Source organism: Excalfactoria chinensis, chromosome 7 (assembly GCF_039878825.1).
Source record: "Excalfactoria chinensis isolate bCotChi1 chromosome 7, bCotChi1.hap2, whole genome shotgun sequence".
In the NCBI taxonomy this organism is placed as follows: domain Eukaryota; kingdom Metazoa; phylum Chordata; class Aves; order Galliformes; family Phasianidae; genus Excalfactoria; species Excalfactoria chinensis.
Window position 1 is genome coordinate 7,750,181 of NC_092831.1, and position 20,099 is coordinate 7,770,279.

The following is a 20,099-nucleotide window of genomic DNA, read 5'->3' on the forward strand; positions in this document are numbered from 1 at the left end:
AGGTCGCAGGTGTTTATACGCATTCATATAAAGTAGCATGAGGCGAGTCGGTGCTGCTTAGACATGTGTGTCACCTCTTCATATTAACAAAGAAAAATACCACAAAAGGTTTCGAGTGTTTTGCTTATTAAGTAGTTGACTGATTGCTCCAGACTGGCAAGTGACACAGGGAAAAGCACCAGGTGCTGCTGCTGTATGGCAAACTGGAGATGCCCAGCTTCCTCTGGGGCTGGCAAATTAGTCAGTAGAGAAGATTAAGTTTTAGCTGGATTAAATACTTCAGACTAAGTGTTATGTGACTTGTTCTTGCCAACCTCAAATCCATCTTGTTACAGAGGGAGCAGATCTTTCTACTCTGAGAACAACAGAACAGGACTTGGCTGACCACTTGAGGCACAAAGGTTTCCATGGAGGCAGACAGGGCAAGGCTCAATTAGGTGTTAGGTGAGGAAGACTTTCCTTGTGTTTACTTGAGCTTGCTGTTCAAAACACCCCGTGGTGGTGGCCTTTGTCCTTGAATTCAACGCTGCGAAAAACACCTTTTCCCCAGTCACTCTGTCCATCCTCTAATAAATATTTCTGCTTTTACATCATTTTGACTGAATCACTGCATGCACAGTGCACAAGCTACAAAAGCATTGCCTGCGTGAAGGTTGGGTTATCTGGATCATACCTAACAAGATCTTACTGATAGAAGGTGCAATAGCCAATACATGGCTTTGAAATTCAAAGCACTCGTTTAATTCCTACCCTGCAATTTAAATATTCAAGTGTTGGCTTATGAATAGAAATGAAACTTTGTATTGGTAAAAGAAAGTATTCAAAAGTCATATTAGATGCCATCCTGCCTCCAGAAAAAAACATACGGGGATATTTTCTTCTATTTATTCTTAATTTTTGAACCTTTGAGGTCAGCTAAACTCATGCCTCCAGGCTTCTTGCTGTAACCCCCCTCTGAGCCATCATCTCAGCACACCGAGGTGACCTGATGGAAGAGCTGACCCACAACAGGGTTTTGCTGCAGCCCATTCTCTGGCAGCCACCTCTGCCTCTTGCAGGCTGTCATGGTATGTGGTTGGGCAGCGTGGTGGTGGACATTCTGTGGTATCTGATGTGGGGTTTTAACAAAAAAAAACATTTAAAACCACCCCCCAAAAATGGCAAATGAGACACTTTTATGACCTTGCTCATGCAATTGCAGAATAGGGCAGTGCTCGCTGGGTGTCTTTGATGGAGTGGAAAAAACATTTCCCAGATAGCTCTGCCTAATTAAAGCTTCATTAACAGGAGAATTGAGTGTGCTGAGCCATTGGCAAAACCAGGCTGTTACAAGCAGGACCTGTGAAAGGCCATGAATTTCACGGTCTCTACTACTGCCGGGTTACAGAGCCAGGGATCGCCTGCAGAAGGTCTCATGAAGATCCATCCAGATGCCATGTGTGTATACAAACACACCTGAACGTATGGCTCTACATTGTCATGGATGGAGTGACTGACACACAGCTGGTGCCAGCTCAGTTCTTCACTGTTCTTTTGGGAGCATCCCAGCTATTTGTTTCTCTTCTACTCCAACTACACAAGCAGCTCTGCTCTCAAGCTTGGTGCTGACTCCAGCAGCTCCCAGCTGACAAGCTGGAACAAAACAACCATCATGAAGCTGGCTTGAAGAAAAATCACAGGGCTGAGTATTTCAAAACACCACTACCAATGAGTAAATACCTTGGACTCATTGCTCTGAGTTTGCAGTGCCTTGGCAAGAGGCACAAAACAAACACAGAAAGCAAAGGCTTGGGCATATACAAAACATACACATGATGAAGCCAGTTGGCTCCTTGGAGCTCTGCCATGACCTTCCCTTTCCTGGGAGGGCTTGTAGTACCCCTGCTCCCCCCCAGCCTCTCCCACCCTTCAGCAGAAATTTAAAGACAAATGAAATTGCGTGCAAGCAGAAGGAAAGTTTTGGGGCATGGGTTTGGCTTTTAATTGATTAATTCATTTAATTAATGGCTTTTCATTTTATTTTTCCCTGGGTTTGTGCAGCCATCTCCCATCCTCCAAGGCACGCACCATATTTGCAGGAGAGCACGGGCCAGTGCCGGAGGTGGGTGTTTGGAAACGGTGGCTGCACAGGGATGCATGCTTGTTCCTTGCACATCCTTGCTGGAGCGGCATTGAGGAGCCAGAAAGTTTCATCATGTCCGAAAGAAAAGAGCAGAGTAATGAAAGGCTGCTCAGACAGTGCGGCAGGGCGCCAAGGTAATAAATCACCGGAAGGGAAGTCAAAACAAACAGGAGTGAAAACTTCGATTTGTGCTGAATTTCAGGCTTGCTTTGTGTTAAATGTAAAAGTACTTGGTGAGAACAACTCCATATAAATATATATATATAAATCTGGGATGATTTTGACAGTTTTTCCACAAAAGGTTTTGTATACAGTGCATCTAAAGAAATAATAATTTAAATATGATTCTTTCTCCCCAAAATGCTTTTTAAGATAAAAAGCTATTCTCTATTTAAATGCAAACAGAAATAATAATAAAAATCATCTTCCAAATCCTCTTAGCAGAAACTCTGGCCGCGGTGTAATGAGGGGGATTTTTTGTTCTTGATTACAATGAGGACCAAAATTAATCACAAAATTTAAAGAAACAGCTGTATTTTTGGCTGGAGGGGAGGGAGTTTAAAAATAAAGTTGGCATAAAGATGAAAACAAAAGACTTAGGCATTATGTTCAGCTAATTAGCTAATTATCCTGTCCTAGCAGTTCTTCTGTCTGCACAAAACTAGAATAGTCTTAAGCAAGTGCCAAGTATTTAGAGAGAATGGAGCTTACAAAGAAGAGAGGGACTGACTTTTTACATGGTCTGATAGTGATAGGACAAGGGGGAATGGCCTTACACTAAATGAGGGAAGATTTAGGTTAGATGTTAGGAAGAAATTCTTTACTCAGAGGTGAGGCATTAACACAGGCTGCCCAGAGAGCTGTTGATGCCCTATCCCTGGACATGCTCAAGGTTGGGTTGGATGGGGCCCTGGGAAGCCTGAGCTGGTGGGTGGCAACCAGCCCACAGCAGGGAGTTGGGACCAGAGGGCTTTATGGTCCCCTCCAACCTAAGCCATTCTATGATTCTGTGTTTATCTCTCTGATACCTTTTTTGATCCCCCTTCTCTCTATAGACCTACTCCTGGTGGATCCAATGTGCCTGTGCTAAGGATGGAAGCCTAACTTGGAGGCAAAGGGCTTGGGGTGGTGGCCGGATATCCACAAGGATATGTCACAGAGGAAAGCTGGGACTGTGATTTGGGAGCTTGAAGTCAATACTTGAGTCATCAGCATGGACTGAGTTAAAGCTTGCAGATGAGAAAATCTGAATAAATGTAGAGGAAGAAGAGAAGGGTGCCAGGATAAAGCTGTGATCTTTAAGGTTCCTTCTAACCCAAGTCATTCTGTCATTCTATGAAAGCTGGAAAGACAGCAGGGATCCTCCAGAGGAGATGCTCACAGCTGGCATGCCAGAGAGACATAGGAGCAGCAGCCAGCCTGCACTGCTGGTGGGGCGTAGGTCAGACAGAAGCTGGGTCCATAGCAGCCACTGGGCACTTGGACCATGATAAGGCTTGCCCTCTGGCCTGCCTGAGTCTCAGCTAGGTGCTGACTCCCATGTCCTTCCCTTCCATGACAGCCATTTCTGCTTGCTGAGGAGCACCAGTGAGCAGGTCGCACCACATACCTGATGGGTGCCATTCTTGGCTTTCAGATCCCACAGCCTTCCTCAATGAAAATGGTGTTGTTTTGACAACCAGCTCCCCAGCCTCCTTCACTGCAAGTTACGTGGATTATTAGCACAGTGTGTCAAAGTGTATATATCATGCAAACCCACACTGATTTCATGGGGTTTGCCCTGCCTTGTATAAGTAAGTTTGATGCGCATGATGCCTTGGTTGGCTGTAATACCTCCTGGTATAGTAATCCTAAAGTAAAATTTAAAAGGAGCTGCAGCAGGGTGGGATATTACCACCAACACCCACCTGCCTCTGCCAAAGGTGTATCTGAAGCAGTCTGCAAAACTCAGAGTGGGCTCCAGCATTGGGGTTGGCTCCTTTGAGCATGTCAGCCAATGCGAAGGGGAGGCTTCCCATTCTCTCATCTGTGCTGGCTGCATCAGGATACATCTCCACATGCCTCCAACAAGAGAGGATGGGCAGAGTCTGTAGTCCTGACCCAGCAGCCTTTTTGCCAGCCACACCAATAAATCAATGCCTACTGTTTCTGCAAGGCCAGTTCCTCATGCCCAATCCACTACATAAATGCAACAAGTTATAATGGTTTCCTAAAACCATCATTCACTGAAGCTCAGAGTAAAATACCTCTTGTCCTTCCCTATGATGCTTCAGTCCTCAATGATGTGAATATAATGCTTTTAAACAGGCATTTTCCCATGACACTGTTTAGAAATGTTCTCCAGAACGAGTCATGCTCTGATTTACAGCCGCACTTCTGCTTTCAGCATCTCTGTCTAAAAGCCTGTCTCACAGGTTTGATTTGCGTGTGGCATGTGGTGCCCAGCAGCACTTTGCTAATCAGTGCAGCACCGGAGAGCCTGGAGCATGCAGAGCAGTTTCGTCATCACTGGTTCAGGTGCAAGCAGAGTTTTGTAAGAGTTTAATGAATTGACAGCATGTCTATTAAGTGGGGAGTGGATGGACGTTCAGACACATGTGATAGGTCTGGCCAGGACCAGGGCTGCTGTGCCAGCAGCTTTGCCTGCAGGTAGTATAGGAAGGTGGGCAAGCCAGGAGCTTATTTACACTCATCATAGTTTGTTCATTACTCAGTTCTCACAGACTTTCTACATGTAAGACTCTTTGCTCTCAGTCAGAGCACCAGCTTCCAGGGTGATTTCTTTTCTTTTTTAAGCTTCCCTCATTTCCTTTTGCAGTGACAAGGGCTGGCACGCTGCATAAAGACAATTTCATACCTGTTTATTATGTGGAATGACACATGCGTCTGTAACTGATTTGACAAGAGACAGCATGACAGATGTTTTACAGTATTTTCCATTGAAATAGTGAGCAAGAGGCTTGCTAGCACGTATGGGACATATTTATATCCAAAACAAAAGGGCAGTAACATACATAGCAAGAAGCCTTGCTCATACACAGCTTTCAGCAAGTTCGTGCCAAGCACTGGCTTCCAGCCAGGCTCACTGCTGGTGCAATCTGGCACAGCCCCACTGACTGCAAGCAGCTGCAGCAATCTGCACCAGGAAGAAGAGAAAGATAATTTTCTCAGTTATGAACCAGAATTACAAGAAGGGGAAAACAGGTGATCTATAGAAGGCTGGGAACATGTAGTATCTCCCGGTGCTGGAGGGGAGAGCTCTGGGCATGCTTACAAGGGCTGAACCTTGTAAAACTGATGATTTATAACTCAGTGACCAACATGAAAACCAATGTGTTCTCTTAGTCATGCTCTGTAGGAGAGATACCACTTCTCCGTGGTATCTCCACAGCACCTTGCACCACCAGGCTCTGGGCTTAGGAATTTATACATCGATTCATCAAGAGGAGAAAGAAGAAATCCCCATCAAGAAAAGATGCTCATTGAAGGACATAGTCAGAAAGCTGAGAGTTACAATGTCCTGATCATATCACTTCACTTTTACCCTGTAAAAAGGCATGTGTAACACAGAGAAACAAGAAGGACATAAACCTTAGTGAGAAGTTCCCATCGACTTACATTCATGCCTATGTCATGAGTTTTATGAAAGACATCATGAAGTTGGCTTGCTATGTCAAGATCAGCATGTTAAAAGAAAGCTCTGGGCTTTTTTGCTTTCGTTAATGAAGGAATCAACTTCTCATTAGTTTTAGCTTGCTGATACTACAGGTACATTCGTTGTCAGGAAATTGAGGTAATTTTGCCTTCAGCTATTAAAAGCAATAGTAAGGAGTATCATATGCTTTGAAAAAAAACACCAATGCTGAAATAGTGGCAAAACAAGAAGCCAGTGTAAGCAAATGGATGAGGCAACAAAAACTGAATGAGTCGTTTTCAAACATTTAATGATTACATGTCAAAGCCCAATTTAAATGTCACAGTGCCTTCTGTGTTCATGAACAGGGAAACAAAATGACTGAGAACTCCTGGCTAAAATAGTCTTGTTCCTGGCACTGATTGATAATCTTGAATGGAGGACTTGATGGATTATGATTTTTGCAAGAGAATCATTACACGCCAGGTGCACAAATAGAGAAGTACAGCTTGTTGACACTTCCGTGCAAAATAAAGCCATTCTAGGAATTTTGATTCATTACGTCTCTATTAGGAATCAATCCACCCGACCTAAATTTTGCATCATAAATCAGATGAAGAACTCTGACTGGAACTCAGCAAAGGCTGCACATCCCTGGTTTAACATCACTCCACTATATCCAGTGCACCATTATTATTCTAAATGCAATAATCTATGCCATATAATTTAGGCCAACTTGATCTCAAAGTAGAGACAAGAGCATTTCTACCAACTCACCTGCATAGGAATTTAATAAGTTTAGGGTCATTATTAGGCTTTCTGAGCATGGGTTATTTTCTCTTTATTTTGATGCTTACTGCTGAAGATATAATAAGACACCCAACCTCACTCATAAAAATAGAAGATGATCATAAAACAGTTTTGGAGACCTTTAAAGTAGAGACACATCATTTTCTTCTTGGGGTACTCTGCAATTACAGCAAATGGGATTTTCTCAGCTGAGTTAGAGGCACCAATTTTCACTGGTTGGCCACAGCCCTTAAGAGGAGCCAGGCAGGTTTGTGTGGTGCTGCCTGAAAGGCTCTGACAACTGAAAACTTCCCTAGAAAAATATCTAGGAGCACGTAGGTCTTGCTGAAAGTCAAAGGGATTCGCATCCAAGTCTGAGGCGTTTTTGAAATTATCCCTATTGGCATCAACCTGGAATTTGGTGTCAGTTTTAAAAGGAAAGATGGCAGCATTTCCTGCATACAATTAGACAAGTTCATTAACCGTGAGGATTTTTTGTTTAACTTTGAGGAGCCGCGTCGCTCGGTCCTCTTTGAGCTGCAAAAGCAAACCCAGGGGTACGGCCTCAGCCTTTGAGCTACGCGCAGAAACAAAATGGGCTTTTGAAAGCTTCAAGCCCATGACAGCTGCGAGAGAGCAATAATTCAGGAAATGTCTTGGGTAAAATCAGCTCAAATGACTCAATGCTTTGTTTTATCATTATGAACATAAAGGAGTTTATTTTAGTTATCAACTGCAAATTCTCGAGGGGCTCCCCGCAAGATTTGATAATAACATGCCTTGAATAGGAATGGCTGCAAGTGGCAGGAGAGTAGCAGTAGAAAAGGGACATTTTACTCATCAGTGTCAGTTCTGCCACTAACACATGAGATTCCCGGCACGGCACTCACACTTTATTCCCAGCCCTCTCTCCATCCCCAGCAGGACAAGTCTCATCCAGCCTTCAGTGCTCTCATCCCTAAATGTCAAGGCTGGTTATTTACCTTCCTATGGAAAATTCCTCTCCCCATAGTGTAAATGCATCTGAACAGGAACATAAAGGCACCTGTCTCCTTCCTGACCCACTCTTTTATCCAGCACCATGGTGTGGATGGAATAAGTGAGCACTATAAATCTTACCTATTCTGTATTCTATGAAATAATACCCTACCAACTTCCCTCTTATCTTCTAATACAAGACAATGAATTCTCTTTGGACTATTCTGATTTTTTCCAAGTTCTCATACGTACTTTCTGAACAAAGAAAACTAAGTCTTTGTACCAAAACTTTTGGAATAAGTGACAAAATTGGATAACAGATCATTCATAAAATCAATTCCCATATCCCTTCAGCATACACCTACTCACTGACTACCTATGGGAGGAAGAAGGTATAAGCTTTAGAAAGCTATAACAACCTTTTTGCACCAGGAAGAGGCAAGGAGGAGCAGACATCAAGCTGTGGGTGGTCTGGGGATGCTCTGCAAGCACTGCACCAGTGACACCTAATATTCCCATATCAAGCACTGTACCGTGTCCTGATCACCAGCAATATCAATGGGTATTTCACAGAAAATAAAGACTTTGCGATAGACACGATTTAAATAATACAGTCTTGGCTTTTTAAAAGGGAAGGAAACAAGCCATTCAAATGTGGCATGATTTCTTTCTCAGAATATTTCAAAGTCATGTCAGCCTATCTATTACCCAAGACAAATTACTTTGACAGCGCTATCTACTCTTGACATCTGAGTTGTCTCTCCAGCCTATTATATTTTAGCACAGGCATAAAATATTGTTCAGACAGTATGGTTAGTCTAAAAGAGTAAATCTAACTGCTTTGAAATGGCCTATTAGGAGATGAACTCTCAGTTTGGCTGCAGGCAGAGAATTAATCCAGTGCTTTTCTTAGTTCTTCAATGGCAATCTTTTCTTCCCCACTAACTACACGCTCTTTATTCTGAGGGATGTAAAAAGGGAGTAATCTTCAGAAGGAAAGGGGGAAGCAAATTAAACAGAAATCAGAGAGGAAAGCATCATTAAGAAATCCTGATAGATGGCATAGTTAGAGGACATGTATCTGGGCTCACCTACAATTGGAGAAATAGAGAGGAGGGTCAAGTTTAGACTTCAGTCCCAAGAGCAATCATGCATGCAGCTTTCTCAGCTCTGTGCATGCCTAAATATTGCAGCCTGTCTCTGCTCCCTGGTGAGGTGCATCTTGAGTGCTTAGGAGCACAGAGGGAGATCTTTGGGGACCCCTTCACAAGAGGCAGATACAGCCCCAGACCTTGTCCCCCCTGCATCAGCACAGCAGAGAGATGCTGCTCAGCTCAGCAAGGCTTTTGGCTGTGTCACAGCTTAACCTTCAGCTGTGAGAGTGGTGCGAGCTTGTGCTTGGGCACAGCATCCTCCCAGGCATATCTGTGTATGTGTTTTTAATAAACAAACAGTCCCAGCTGCTTCAGCACAACTCATTTCAATTCTCCCCTGGAGCTGCTTCTCTCTGTAGCACCTGCCTTCTCAGTGCTTCCCTTTGTATGTTTGCTGTTTGGCTAGCCAGGGCGATTCAGCTGCTTTTATTGTAGCTAATACGTCCCTGGGCAGCTTCTCCAGGAGAGGATCTGAAAGTAGAGCCATACATGCATCCACAAGGCCCAGTTAAACATATCCCAGAAGCTCATGTGTGTGATGGCATCTCATAGTCCTGGCAGATTGTCCCACATCCCCACGGAGCTTGCTGGCTGTGATGGAATGGGCTGTGCAGATGAAGGCAGGCATTGCCACCCTGTGGAGAGAGAAAGGGAGCAGCCTGCTCTGCTGGGGAACTACTGTGCCCCTCTCCAGCCAACCACCCCATTGCTGAGCCCACAGCTATCCCAAAATGCCATCATGTAGGAGGCTTTGAGGGAACTGGCTCCATTCCTGCCAGATCCCAGGTGGCAGGTTTTCCCCATTGTATATACTTGGTCACCCACCACATCCACTGGCTCAGATATATCATAGAGAAGACACAGTCAAAAGTCCCACCTGGTTCAGAGAACTTGAGAATCAGCCACCTACCGACAGCACACAACCTCAGTGAAGCAGCACCCAGAACCCCTAGTTGCCACCTTCAAGGCATCCCTATGTGGTGAACCTATCTTCAGCCCCCTTGCTCCTGGGGGGTGGTGAGGCTTAAACTCGGCAGTGCTTCCCACACCACAAAGTCACTTCTTGTTAAAACACATTTATTGCCATAACAGCTTCACTTTGTGTAATTATCTGTTGATCAGCCTACTCCTACTAACAAGCTTAGCTCTTTTCTTTTTTATTCATTGCCCCCTGATTAGTCTTGAAGATAAATGATAACAGGTGAAACAAGCTTCCTGGGCCAATCAATCAGCCCTGGAGATAGTGTCTTGCCTTGCTCAATGAAAGCCCCCAGTAGCCCTCCCTGTGCAGGGTGATTGCCTCTCCTTCTCCTGGGACTGCAGCAAAAGGATCCTGGAGGCATTTGTTTTGCTTTTTTTAATTGAAAAGTGAAAATTCTCCTAATTAATGATCCACCTACTGGGCCTCATTGTGTCATTACTCCTTATTGATGAAAAAGGAATAACAGTCATGGGATAAATTAGGGTAGGCAGGCACTCTAGGACCTACACAGTTCTTCTAAATGGAATGTGCTCTGTTGTGAAGGACAAAGTAGCATGAAGGGCACTTGGTAAGAATAGGTGGGAGATGGAAAGGGACACCCCAGAACTACTGCTATTGTGTGTGTCTGAGGTACAAACCCCATTCATAAACCAAGAGGAGCTTGCACTCATCCTCACATTCCCTTGGGAGCTGAACCAGAAGCTCTTGTGCTGGTAAGTGGATAAATGAAGTCCTTTGGGCCATTAAGGAAGTAGCATTTTAAAAAATCAGCCCTATGATCTACCTTTGAGAGGTAACTTCATTAAAATCCATCCAGCCTGATACTTCTCCTTTCAAAGCTCCTTACAGTTGTCCATCTATAAACTGATCCCCTATTGACCTTATTTTGTTCTCCTGTTGAGAACCAACTTTCCTAATTTCACCAAAGCCTTCTCATAAAGTACTTTCTATGGAGTGTATTTCCAGGAAGGATATTTACTGCACTTGTGTTGAAGGTGTTTGTTAGCTAAGCCAAGGTGCGAGAGAAGTCAGATTAATCTGGTGCAAAGTTTTTTGGCAATACCTTGCAGGATTTTGCCTTGCCAAACCACTTTTAAACTGCTTGGGACTCTGATCCTTTGTCTTCATAAATCAAAGCAACCTTTCCTACTGTCTCCACAGTCCATGGATCAAACCTGTCTTCTGGCAGCAGCCTCTGAAGTGTCAAATGACTTCCCATGGTCAAATCTTCCCCACATCTCTACCCTGTGAGGTGCTAACTCCCATGTCAGGCTTGTACTCCCCTGAAAGATGGAGAGGACACTAAACCCTTCCAAAGTTAGGAAGAAGAAGTAGGAGGATAATACCTGCCTTTCAAAAATATGTACTGAGAGACTTTCTCCAGTTGCACAAAACCAACCTTCATACAGAACACTGGGGAGCTGAAAGACTAGTGCAGCTCTGTGCTGATTCTGCCCCAGCTCAGTGCACAGTGTGTGCTACAGCAGACATGGTACAGGAGAGGTTACAGCAAAGTCAGACCTAAACTTGGCTCATATGAAGATGGCATCTCGCACAATAGTGAACAAAAGGCAGATTATAAGTATCACTGGAGCACAAACAGTAATCATCAAGGTGTCTTCAGGGCACATGAGCTGTATATGCACACACTGCTATTTAATTGCATTATAAAATGTCTCACCTCCTGAACCACTCCAAACCAGCCATGGGAATTCTGCAAGCCCAGCAACTGTAAAGGAGAGAGACCCATGAAAGACTGGCATTTTTATATAGGCAATAAATCCTACTTCGTGAAGAAACATGTTGAGGTAAAATTGCCAGTGGCTGTTTTAATAAGTATTTATGATACATAAAGGGATTTGATTCATAAATGCAGTAATTATGTCCTTACTACAAAGCAGTACAAATATAAAGCCTCCTACCTATTACACTGAAACTGTAATTGCATCTCATTAAAGAATATAAGCAAATCAAAATTAAAATCTTGGGGGGGAGGGGGCGGGAAGAAGTGTTACCCAAAGTCTTGATGGTTAGAAATTATGGGCTTTCTGTTGTGCCATTCAATCTGTCTAAATACCTCATAAAGTTCAGTGAAGCCCTGAAGATCTGGGTGGTATTTATGCAACCTAGAAGAAAGCTTTGCTCACCTTGGAACTGAAGTTTCCAAAGAGACATGCACTTGAAAGGCTTAAAAGAAATCTTGGCTTTAACCTCAGACAAGTGGGAACTCCACTATGGCTTTCCATGCAGCCTCAACAGAATGGCTCCAGCCATGCCAAAGCCACAAAGGAGGGTTAAGGCCTTCCCCATCCAAACACATCTGATAGACTGAAACAAGCATTCGGCTTTTTTAATCATGTTTAGGTACACACATCTGAAGAGAGAATTGTTTGCACTGCAGAAACAGAGAGGTGTAACAACACTGTGTTCCCATACTGTAGGCACCAGGTGGGTAAAATAATGTCATGTAGAGGAATAACAGCACTGGGGATCATGTGTGGGTCACGAGAGTACAAGAGGATATCTCAGGTTGGATATATGGAAAAAGAGTGGTAAGGCATTGGCACGGGCTGCCCAGGGAGGTGGTGGAGTCACCATACCTGGAGGTATATAGATGTGGCACTGAGGGACATGGTTAGTGGGGATGGGGGGATTTGGTTGGGTTGGACTGGATCTTAGAGGTCTTCGCCAACTTTAATGATTCTGTGATACTATGATTCTAAGAGTCTGGTGAAATCCCTGATGCTTTTGTTCCCCTCCAAGATAACCTCATCCCACACAGCTCTTGCCAGGTTTCCTGTGGGCTCCTTGTTGGGTCATCCATCAATATCTCAGTTACTTTCACTTAAGCAGTGTGATTTTGGGGTGAGGACTTCTCTATCTCACATACACTTAATTCCTGGCCAATATAAGTCTCTGAAGGCATCAGACTCCACTTATGGTTTTAAGGTGATCTCCTTATGACCCACAGCAGCTTTCATTGTTCTATACCAGAGACTAGCCTTGATACAGGAGCACCTCTGCAGCATGTGGGAACAATGCTGGACTTACTGATGCAACTTCCCTACCAAATGTTCTTTGGTCTAATCGCTTTCTTAAACTACACAAACACAATCTCTGCACCATGATCAATTATTTAACAGAAAATGATGCTTCAAGTTAGAAACTAAATACCATTTAATATGCTCTAGGAATTCCAATTGAGAGATTTCGCTGTATTGCTAATGAAAACTTTAACTTTGCGGTATTTTTAAATCTTCCTTGCATACAGATAAGCCAATATCTATATGCTTTCTTTTAATGTCTGGAATTATTTTGGTATTTTAATGTAATCAGTCTTTCTATTTTGAAGAGAGTGCCCTTGCAGGTTATTTGTTTTCTTTCTGTTTTGCAAATTGTTCCCTTTTCAAGACTGTTTGTTTAGTGTCAAGAGGTTATTAAACAAACCAAGCACAGTCCTTAAACTAATCAGCTAGAAGTGACGATAGAGATCAGGAATAATTCAATATTAAAGAGGTTACTTTTAAAACTGATCTGAAAGTGTAACGTGTATGGGGGGAGGGGGAGGCACATGCACATCCCTATGAAAGTTGAAAGGATGAGCTGGAGAAGATGCCTGGCAGCACAAGCCAGGAGACCCCAGCTCATTGCCACACATTCTCCCCAACCAGAATGACACAAGCAAAACCATCAGGGGCTTTACAAAGAGGCAAGAGCTGCTTTTCTACTCCTTTCTTCAGGAGTGCCACTTTCCACACAGTTTTCTCAACAGCCCCTTGAAGTGCAGGCAAGCCTTGGGCACGGTGGTATTCCCCTTGGTTTGCTCGCTTTCTCCCCTCTCCTTCCACTTTCTTGCAGCTGGCCAAAACCAAGAAGGGGAAGGAGAAGGAAGCTGCCCACTAATGGGACTTTTTGAAGGACTTTTACTCATTTTGGCAGGGTGCTGATCCTCACACTGCCTCTGTGAGGACCCAGCCACCTGCTGATGATGTATGTAGAGCTCTGCTGCTGCATCCTTGGGGATGATACCCTGGAAATGCACAGGATCAGTTCTCATCTATGTTCTAAAGTTTCTGAACCTGGGATTGTTCAGTTTTCAGAAGAAGAGGCTCAGGGAAGATCTTATTCACTCGCTACAACTCTCTGAAAGGAGGTTGTGGTGAGATGGGAAGTTGGCCTCTTCTCCCAGGTAACAGCCATAGGATGAGAGGTAATGGCCTCAGGTTGTGCCAGGGGAGGTTCAGCTTGGATGTTAGGAAGCATTTCTTCTGCAGAAGAGTGATCAGGCTCAGGTACAGGCTGCCCAGGAAAGGGGTGGAGTCACTGTCCCCGGAGCTGTTTAGGAAACAGAAATGTGGTACCAAAAGACGTGGTTTAGTGGCAGTGTTGGTGGTAGGTGGATGGTTGGACTAGATGAACTTAGCAGTCTTTTCCAACCTTAATGATTCTGTGATTAGAACACACCATGAAGCACAAGGGAGCTGCACACAACGACACTGCACGCGATCAGGCATGTCCAGGTGCTCACATAGATAAGGAGGGAGGAGATTCCTGCTGCTTTGAGCAGTAGCTGATGAAAAGCCAACAAGTTTTGCCAAAGGAGGTTGAGAGGCCACACTTCTCCACTTTCTCAGTGTTTTTCCTTCTAACTTTCATAGATGAAGCAGCATTTTCATTGGGGTCTAATCCAGGCAGAGGTGAAAGCTGCCTCTGTGCATAAAGCACACATCTGTCTCCAAAAATATCAAGCCAGACCACAACCTGGGCCACAGAAGGGACCGATTCACCCTTCAGAGGAGCACAGCTCGCAGCCTTTATGTCCTCTGACCAGCCACAAGCAGCCCTTGATCAGTTCCATCAGCACAGTGCTGCTGACAGAGGCAGAGCTGAGCACACTGGGGTCCCTGCTTGGAGAGATGGCTCGTGGAAAAGCTGACATGTTGAATTAATGTAAAAACTCCCTCCCATCAGCATTTTGGGCAAAAGAACCCACAGCCAGACTATTTATACCAGGGATATGCATGGCACTTGTCTTCTGTCTGGGATGCTTAGCCACGTTTTCATCTTTAATAATGAGAAAACACCTCTGGAGGTCAGGAGAGGTGGTCAGGGTGGGATACCACCAACCCAGGTGCAGGAGCTTCTGCCTGGGTCCTTCTGCTCTGCTCTATTGGGTCTGTCTTGGCTTTTCTTCTTCCTGACGATGCTTGAAATCAACTTTAAACTGGAATGAACAAAGTAAGCTGCTCCTCTATGGGGATCTGGTGGGTTTACTGGTCTCATTGTAAGGTACAACTTCCCTGTCTTTTTTTTCCTGAGAGGAAGGAAGGAAGGGTGGGGGTGCAAAATCTGGCAAGAAAACTGCTGCTGTCAGCCCGAGTGGGGGATGCTGCTGCCTTTACCACAGATGAGGGATCCGAAAAGCAGAAATGATATTACTACCGGGCCAGCTATCGAGTAAGTGCCACTTGCCTTTCTTAAGCTATTCTTGTTACCACTGTCTTCACAAAGGGGAAATAAAATATGCAATCAAAAATCACAAGTGAGGAATAAAACATTGCAAAGAGGACAAACACCATAGTCTAAGTCTCTTTCTTTGTGACAACCCTGGAATAAACAAAGTTTCTTAATAAATATTTATATTGTTTGCTTATCCTGCCTTTGGAAATAACAGAGTGATTCTCTCACCTCTTTCCCTCTCTGGACAGACTTCAAGTTCAGCACCCCCATACCATTATTCAGAGAAAGCTGGAAAATAAATCCACACAACTACTGAAATACCATTATGGTGTTTAGCTGATAGCACCCATTCCTTGGTTGTAATACCTGGGAAAAATCAAGGTTTTTCATGCAGAATAGACACATGTGTAAATACTGAAGCAAAGCTGCAGTGTAGGGAGTCCCTTGTGGTCAGCAGATTGTCCCACTGGGAGCTGTGACATGAGTGTCTCTCACAGCACATTCACAAGCACACAGAAGCCACCACAGCGATGGCCAGGGCACAGTTAAATCACCCCCTGGCTTCCCTCCTGCTGCCGTCAGGAGCCATTAAGCCAGACTTAACTCCAGCCGGCATCTCCAACCCACTGCCGGCAGCCAGCGCTTCTTTCCCTCTTGTCTCCACAGGCAAGGACGATGCTCCCAGCACCAAGGGTACCATTGTCACGTCAAGTGGCTGGCTGCCAGCTGGATTCTGTTCTCATCAATTTGCTCCTCAACTCCTTCCAACAGGGGACATCTTGCTGGCTCTGGTTTTGCAGGTCTCTACCAACACAACTCTGAAGATCTTTCCTCCAGCCCAGAACTTCAAGGATCTAAAAGTAATGAATGTGACCCTGTCCAAGGCTATTGTCCCAAGAAGTGGTGAAATGATGAGGATGACCCAGGTCAGGTGCAGTAAAGCACCACAGAGGTACAGGAGTGGTGATCAACAGGGTTGGTTTCCTCCTTGCTGGAGGAGGCAGGGAGGTTTGGAGCTGGCTGCCATGAGTTGTTCAGCCATTTTGAGTCTTGCCCAGGGCTTGCAGCATTGCAGCTGAATTTTCTCTCCTTGTTGTTGTCACGAGGTTGAATTTGAGAACAAAATATGTCACAGAGGGAGGCACCTGAGTTGAGCCCTAGGACATCCATAAGATCTACAAGGCTCAGGCCAAGGTGAGGATAATCCATTGCAATATCCCAGCAGGTGCTAATGCTAAACAGTCCTCATTGCACCCAACCCTGCCAAGGCTTTGCCAAATGCTGGAGGAACTGACCACCCCGTCCTTCCACACCAGGGCTGAGACGAGGAGTAATTCACGAAGCTTCTCTGTTCTCCCATATAATTTTTTAGTACTTCCCACATTTGTTTGTTTTCTCCAGTAGTCAGATGATGACACAAACCACTAAATAACATCCTTAAAAATGGGCTTGTCTCGTTTAAACTATGCAGAAGAGTTTAATTACGACTTAGTTCTAGCAGTTCTAACATTCAGATTGCTTAGCACCATTTATTCTGCATAATTTTTCCCACCAGCTCACCATCTTCTCCAACGGTGGAGAGCCACACTGCATTTCGCAGCCAAGCAAAAATTAACATTCAGATGCAGGTAGTACAAGAGGTAGGAGATAACACAACAATATTTGTTCTCATGCTGGCCATGCATCATCCCTCCCCAGGCTGCTGTCTGAGGCAGCACGGATTTCCTCTGGAGCAGCAGCCGGCGTGAAACCATCATGCATGGTCACTGCCTGCACAGAGCACCATGCAAGCACAGGGCATGAGCTCATTAGCAGGCACTGCTTGTTGCACCCCCATCCCCATCCCTGCTCCTCAGTACTCTTTGCACACAGTAATATCTACTTTCAGCCCTAGTTTCTTGCAGGCCACAGACCCCAGTGCTCTGATCCCTCCGGATCATGCTGGTTCGCTTCACTCTTGATGTGCTTGTTATCCTTCTAATTTTGGGGTGAGATCAAGGATGAAATTGCACCTGAGATACCCAACACGAAGGATAACACTGAACAGAGGGGTGGGTGTTTTTCTGTTTTAGTTTGGCTGGCCAAAAGCCTACTGGGAATATTGCAAAAAAAAGCTTTACCCTGAGGATTGCTATCAGCAGGTGATTCTCCACTCTGCAGCAGAACTAGAGAATCACAAGACTAAAAAGACAGCATCAAATCCTTGCCTTTCCTCTCCCTCCCTGCTCCATGCAATGAGGAACAGGCTCATGTTGGTCTGAATTGAAATCATTTTAACTAACACATCACGCAGACCACTTTTGCTGTCAGTGGGGTTCTGCTCATGCACCATCTCTGTGCCCACTTCAGCACCTGCTGAAACAATGCTGCTCCATGAGATCACACCCATTAGCTGTTCCTGGATGTCTGAGACTGCACCAAAAATGCAGATCCCCAGTGTGGTTATTTGGGGTGAAGTTGCTTTCAGTTCCCTATTTCAGACAACCTTAGCCCATAGGAACTGTAGCACTATGAGATATGGTTTAGTAGCTTGTGGTACCAGTGCTAATGGGAAGGTGGTTAGACTAGATGATCTTGTAGGTCCTTTCCAAACTTGTGATTCTATGATTCTGTGCATCTAACAGGAGTATTGGTGATGCCCCCATGGCATCACTGCCCCAGCCCCAGGCTGTCAACCAGCGTCACACAGGAGCACAGATTCCCATGCCCCAACCCCATGTCTCTTTCCCTGTCACCTGCCCCAACACCATCCCTGCATGTGAGCACGTATGGGAAACGCAAAACAAGGGGACCCAAAACACATTATCTCCTTTTTCTTTTATATTCCAAAGCCTCTCTTTCACTGAACACCTAGAAAAGCACAAGGACCAGGACATGCGGCTTACACTAGTTTGCCATTTCTTCAGTCTTACCTCTCTCTCCATCTCTTTTTCTTTCATTCTTTTTTTGGGGAGTGGGAAGGGTGATAGCGGGAAAAGGAAAAGGCAATTTGAATTGCAGTTCCCAGAAAACACCAACCACAAATTAATTCAGCAGCTATTTATCTGATTTGTGCTATGCTGGAGTAAAAGCACATCTATCCCACGCTTTGCTCTGCCAGCTTCAAGGAGCGTGTATATCAATACAAAGGCCTATTGATTACGCCAAGACCAAATCAAATAACTTCATGAGATCTGAGAAGAGTAACAAAAACCACTACTGCCATAAAATCCCATCCAGAGATTAAGCCTAACCTTGACCCTGCTCCATTAAAGCCCTGAGAGCCTGTCCACAGCTCCTTCAGACGTGGAGAATCTCACTGATCAAAAGATGAGTCAAATGGCAACAAAATCTTATTCTCAAGTGTTCTGAGACCAAGAGAGGACTATTCCCTATAATGACCCCCCAGCACTGCCACCTTAGGTAAAAATACTGGAAAAGATTTGAACTGAAGTATTTTTACAGGCTCAGCTGGTGTACCTTTCCTCTCTGCCACCTTAGTCCTCAAAGCAATGCAATGTGCAAATGTATCCTCAGCAGTGACGCACTTCTCCATGGTCTTCTCATCTCATGCCAAGAGCCGAGGTGGTGGTAGAGAAGGTACAGCAGTGACTGGGACCACAGTGGTGTCTTTTGAAGGCTTTATGGTGCACGCTAACAAAATGTACTAAGACTGTGCAATGTGAGTTATAGAGTTGCTGGAATCTATGAGATTTTGCATATTAATTGCAAACCCCCTCCCCAGAAAAAAATGACAAAGGGTTTTATTGGTTTGATTAGTGTTTCAGCTTTAATAAAGTTCAAGTTTCATCTTCATCCAATTGACAAAGTGCAGCAGTGTCACTCCTCCAGGATGCTCAGCCTTCTCAAAGGGAATGCTGAAGCCTGCGACAGCTCCAAGCTCTTGGCTGCAGTGAGTGCTCAGTGGGGACTCAGAGGGGTTGAGCTCTGCAAATATTTGATACCTCTCTCTGAAGGAGGTTTGCTGGAGGCAAAAGGAGCTGCTTGACCCTCTCACAGATGCTGACAGTGTTTTCCCTGTGAAGTGTTTACACAGTGATACTTACTGGGCAAGGACACAAAATGGACCATTTCTACCACAACCCAAAGGGTAGATTCGTTATGGTCAGCCCCAAATACTGCCTAACAGGAACACTGCTGTTGCACCGTATGGTGGCTACAGTTACTAAAGGACAGAGCAAAATTCAGCTTGAGAATGGTTAGACTGATGTACCTGGGAGCAGAATGCATGGAAAATAAGGTACCAGGAGATGAGAAGCAAACTTCAGGAATTCAACTGTACACCAAAACAAAACAGAGGGAACCCCACTAAGGATCTGATCCCCATCACCTCACACATTGGCATGCTGCAGCACAGCACCGTTAATGCAACGTTTCAGAAGAAACAATCTGTAATGAGGGAACAATACCTGAAGAGCAGCTCCCTCCCCAAGGAGTTAAAACATTTTCTGCATTATCATACCATCAATATTGCATCCTCAAACTAAGATTGGACAAAGACTCGTTGTTCATGAAGCCTGCTCAGAGGGGAGCTCACGTCTTCAAACACGTTATCCTCCCAAGCATGCTTCCCCCCTCCTCAGAGGCAGATCTCTCTCCTCTTTGGGATGGCAATCACAACCCAACACTCAGGCAACAAGCAATTTGTTGACAAAGAGAAATGCCAAAAAGGAAACATTTCAGCTGCATTCAAGACGGTATTTTTTTTTATTATTATTATTTGCTTTTCTGGACATGATTTGGCAGCTGTGAGCAAAAAGAGGAGGCAGGATGCTGCATGTGCCCCCTCCCCATTAGAAGCACAGCCAATGCTATAGGCGAGCTATGCTCCCATGTCAACATGCTCACAGTGCACTGGAGGAAATAACCCTGCATTAGCAGGGCAGCAGATCGCAGGCATCAGGCAGGTCCTTTCTGGTTCTGACCTAGCCAATGCCATAAAGCACAGAACAGGAGCAAATGAAACAGAGATATGTCATC